At 42.4% G+C, this 5,026-nt stretch overlaps 1 protein-coding gene across 6 annotated transcripts in view; it reads left to right on the top strand.

Annotated features, from left to right (window-relative positions):
• The window catches only part of Limch1 (LIM and calponin homology domains 1), a 160,497-nt gene that overhangs the window by 64,096 nt on the left and 91,375 nt on the right, over positions 1 to 5,026 (top strand). For all 6 annotated transcript variants that reach the window (XM_026785333.1, XM_013350793.2, XM_013350794.2 and 3 more), the window contains exon 2: positions 2,953 to 3,059. The gene's annotated coding sequence lies outside the window, so the exon portion shown is untranslated. The remainder of the gene's footprint in view (positions 1 to 2,952; positions 3,060 to 5,026) is intronic.

Consider the following 5,026-nt stretch of genomic DNA (forward strand, 5'->3'; position numbering starts at 1 on the left):
TGTTGAGAATTTTCTGTTCAGCTCAGTGCCCCATTTTATAATTGGGTTGATTAGCCTTTGGCGGTCTAGTTTCTTGTGTTCTTTATATATTTTGGAAATCAGACCTTTGTCAGCCCGGTCCATCTTTGTGATGAGTTAGCTGGGATGCAGGCTTCGCTAGTTGGTTCAGCATGATGTATAACTGCTCTGTGTCTCAGCTGCCCCTGACTCCTGCCGCCTCTTTTCTGCATCTGTGAGACCCGCTGCGATCAGTCTTCTGTGGCCCCATTGCCCTCTGGTACTGACCTTGAATTCCATGCTTGGATTCTTCAGATATACCACACTGTTTTGAACCCTGCGGTTTTTGCTGATTGTAACCTTGGAACTTTACATAATTGTTCAGACTGCAGAGCACTCATCTCTCAGTTGAGGATAGAGTGTACAGGGATTAACAGAGTTAATATAGTAAACGCAGCCTTTGGAAGGATGTTGGTCACATGACATGGGCCATAGAAATGTCGCAACTTTCTACTGTTGCTCTTTAGAGCCCACGCGTGTTAATTTTTTATTGCCACATTAACAATTACCATAAACTGGCATCCCAGAGCAATACCCATTTATTACCTCACATTGTTTCTAGATTGGATGTCTGGATAGGGTGAGCCAGGGCTCTTTGCTCAGAATATCACAGGGCTGAAATCAAGATGACTGCAAGGCTGAGACCCGGAGCATCTCCCAAGCCTGTCCCAAGTTCATGGCAGTTAACTGAATTCAAGCCTTTGCAGCAGTGGAGTTCAGGGCCAGCGAGAACTCTTATATCACCTTCTGTTTAAAAGCTCCCTAATTACCTCAGTGCCAATCAGATAATCTTCCTCTCAGTTAACTTCGAGGCAGTTGTTATTGCCATAACCTGATCACAGTCATGGGGTTCACTTGTTCGCAAGGGGAGATTGCCTCTGGTGTGTCCTGAGAGTCCTGCCTACACCCTGGGTAATCAAAAATCCCATCTTTGCTGATCCCTTTGAACTATTTGGGATGAACTGGGTAATCACCACCCCGAGTTGAGTTGTTCACAGAGCAGTTTCTGTCAGCACTCAGAGGGTTTCTCATTGATGTGGCTCCTGGAACTGATACTCCTTGTCCTATAAGGTTTTACAAGTTGATGGAGCTGATCGTGCCTTTTGAAGTCTCTTGAGAAGAGGACAATTAGAGATTCGTAGCAGTAAATCTGCTGGCCAGTTAGTTGTCCCGGGGTCTTCAGAGGGTGACCCACAACTTGCATCCCCTTTGAGAGCCATTCATTTACTCCTCAGGCCTCTCATAGATGCGCAGCCCAGCGGGAGCCTCCTTCGCTGAGTGACACTGTCAGAGTGTAACTGTCACGCAGTCTTGTTCCTCTGCTGGTGCACAGTAAACCTGTGCCTGACAGGGAAGGACGAGGGTCTTTGCATTGTTTTCACAAGTTTTTCTTGCTCTCAGTTTCCTTCACAATCGAGTCTAGATTTCTTTTTTAAATTATTATTATTTTTTTTAGCAAAGTAATGGGGTTCCTCATGACATCTTCATGTATAGCATTGTATCTTGGGCTCTGCTCTTCTCCCACACTCCCTCTATTTGCCATTTCTTTCTTTTCCCACACACTCAGAAAGGGCAATGGAGTCAATGTGACATGAAATATGGGACTAGGTTGCTTTTATCTTTTAATTCATCTTACATTCCATTAAAAATATATTTTTTAGCCAAAGCCCATAATGAATGTATGAAGAGTATAAAAATTCAAAAATGACATATTTAAGTCAGTTAATAAGAAAAACAAAGATGAGAACACCTTAGGCAACAAAATCTTTTATTATCTTCAAATTATTTATTATTACAATGTCCTATTTTATGAGTGTGCTGTATGTTTGTGTGCACATGTATGCATGCAGTTGGAAGTTCACATGTGTACACATGGATTGTGGAGGCCAGAGGTCAGTGTTATGCATCTTCCTCTATCAATGTTTATTGGTTACTTTTCTATTGTTATAAAATGCCATGGCCAACAAAACATATAAAAGAAAGTGTTACGTTGGGCTTATGGTTTCTGAAGGTTAGAGTCCATGAGGGCAGTGCAGAGACAAGGCAGCAGGGACAAGTGAGAGCTCACATCTTGACCGTAATCAGGAGGCAGAGAAAGCGCACTGGGAATGATGGGAGTCTTTAGAGCCTCACAGCCCAGCCCCAGTGACACACTGCTTGCAACAAGGCCACACCTCCTACTCCTTCTCAAACACTTCCACTACTGGGGACCAACCTTGCAAATATATGAGCCTATGGGACCGTTCTCATTCAAGCCAATACAGCTCTCCTCCTCCTCCTCCTCCTCCTCCTCCTCCTCATCATCATCATCATCATCATCATCATCATCATTATCATTATTATTGGAGACAAGATCTCTCTTGAACCTGGAGCTCACCAGTAAGCACTTGGATTTCAGGCATATGCTATCATGACTGGTTTTTTCCTTGGGCACTGGGGATCTGAACTGAGGTACTCATGCTTGCACAGCAAACACCCAACAGATAAACCATTACCCCTGCTCTAATTCTATTTTTAAAGCATCTATTGATACCAAGTTCTAAGCAATAAGGCATGGGGAAATGATTTAGGAGCAATGGAAAATACCTGACTGTCTTGAGTACTGTTTCTTAAAAGAAAATGGCAAATTCTCTTTGTAGCAGCATTTGACTTGCAGTTGTTTACAAATGTGTCAAGCTAAAGAAAAAAAAATTTGGAATGGCTAGGACTTTGGAAATCTGAAGTGTCTGTTTATTCTGGTGTTTCCTAACTACAGTTTTGTTGTGTGACACACCATGATTTCGATGTGGCTTTAGCAGCCATGATGGCTGGCATCTTGACAGCAATTTGGACCATCATGAAATGGGACTATGTCAAAAATGATCTAAAGTGACACCTGGGCTTCTTTTCTTCCAGGACAATACCATCTTATTCTTGAGAGGCTGCAAAGAGCTCGGCCTTAAAGAGTCTCAACTCTTTGACCCAAGTGACCTCCAGGATACGTCCAACAGGGCCACTGTCAAGTGAGTAATGCCTGGTTTATGTTTAAAGGAAACCCTTGATGTTTGGATACGCAGTTTCGAGAGGATGTTGTACGTGCTAAGAGGTAGAAGATTACACACACCCAAGAAAATAAAAAATGCGCAAGCAACAGCCAGGCTTTCGCAGCAGGACCCAGTGTCTTCTCCTCTGTGTGGAGCTCTGATTCTGAGCTAATGTAGTTTTTCAAGTGAATATAGGAGCAGAATTTTGAAGAAGAGAAAATGGTAAGTAGAGTTTAGAAGCAAGGCTACAGCAAAATATGTACAAAATCTATGGGCCTTCCTTAAGCAGCACCCCTTTAATTGGCTCCAGTGGGACAGTTGAATAAGCCCTTGGCAGACTGCACTCAAACAGATTGACCACTGTTGATGGTGGGGTGTGCGGGAGAGTTTCTTGTTTGTGACAGTGATTAAGCTTTTCAGAGATGGATCATTGGCCTTTCAGCCATTTCTACCTGCATCTATTTAGTGAATCACATTTGGGGGCAAAGAATTCTTGCAATAGGATGAGTTTCTGTATAAAGAGATAGCTCATAAGCAGAGTACGAAGATCCATACTTAGGAGGTGGCAAAAATAGATTGCCAGTAGTTCAGGGCTTCTTCAGAGCCTGCGATGTCATAGAAAGCAGTTGTTGTTTTATTCAGAGTGTGGAGTATGAGTATAGTTGAACAATAAGCTGGGTTCTCTCCTGGGACCAGAGAGATGGCACAGTTGTTAAGAGTGGGTAACACTCTTGCAGAGGATCCCGGTTCAGTCCCCAACACCCATGCTAGGCAACTTACAACCTCCTATCACTCCAGCTCCAGAGCAACAGGCTCTCTCTTCTAGCCTCCATGGGCACCTGCATTCATGTGCACATACCCATACACTGATATAAACATATATATACACATACACTGATATACACATATACATATATATGCCCATACACTGATATACACATATACATATCCATACACTGATATATACATATACATACCCATACACTGATATATACACATACATATTCATACACATAAACTGATATATACATATACATACCCGTACACTGATATACACACATACATACACATACCCATACACTGATATAAACATATACATATAATTAAAAAATAAGTCTTTTGAAAAATATCTAAAAGTAGGGTAGGCACCATAGTCTGTAAACTTAGCACTTAGGAAGCAGAGGCAGGAGAATCTCTACAGGACTAAGGCCAGCCTGGTTTATATAATGCATGCACTGAAGAAACGAGGGGTCCGTAAGGGCGAAATGTTGCAGACAACAGCAGTAGCAACAAAAGTCAATAAGCTGAGTTAAGTTGAGAGGATCTGAGATTTGATGATTGGGGCAGTGCCGTTTGATCATGGAAGAGCACAATAGGGAAAGAAGCCATGATTTAGAGTTGTTGTTTTTTTCTATTCTCCGACCTTGATTTCATAATTATGATGATGGGAGACTTGAAACTACTGAATGAGTTGAAGATAGGAAGTTTACAGTGGATTTGATGATTCGTGACTTGGGAAGAAGGAGAGTCAGCCATGATTGATGATCGAAAGTTACTTCTGCGTTTTTCACGTGCCATTCTTTAGTATTTCTCACGGAAAGTGGATGTTAGGTGAAAAAAGCAAACCAAAGGTGTAATACTTCACTGTAGAAGCTGTAAAAATCACATGCTCCATTTGTTACTGAGCCTAAATCCGGCCTCTGCTAAGTTCTGCTTCACGTTGGGAAATCACTTAAGTTCTGCCTCATCTCGTATTTCTAGTGTCACCTGCATGGCAAGTGACCAGAAACAACAGCAACTGTGCAGCACCCTAGGTAATAGTAACAGTCACACACACACACTGTGAAGCATCCTGGGTACTAATAACAGTGACACACACACACACGCACACATACACACACACTGTGCAGCACCCTAGGTACTAATAACAGTCTCACACACACACA

The sequence above is a fragment of the Microtus ochrogaster genome, linkage group LG1, assembly GCF_000317375.1.
Source record: "Microtus ochrogaster isolate Prairie Vole_2 linkage group LG1, MicOch1.0, whole genome shotgun sequence".
Taxonomy (NCBI): Eukaryota; Metazoa; Chordata; class Mammalia; order Rodentia; family Cricetidae; genus Microtus; species Microtus ochrogaster.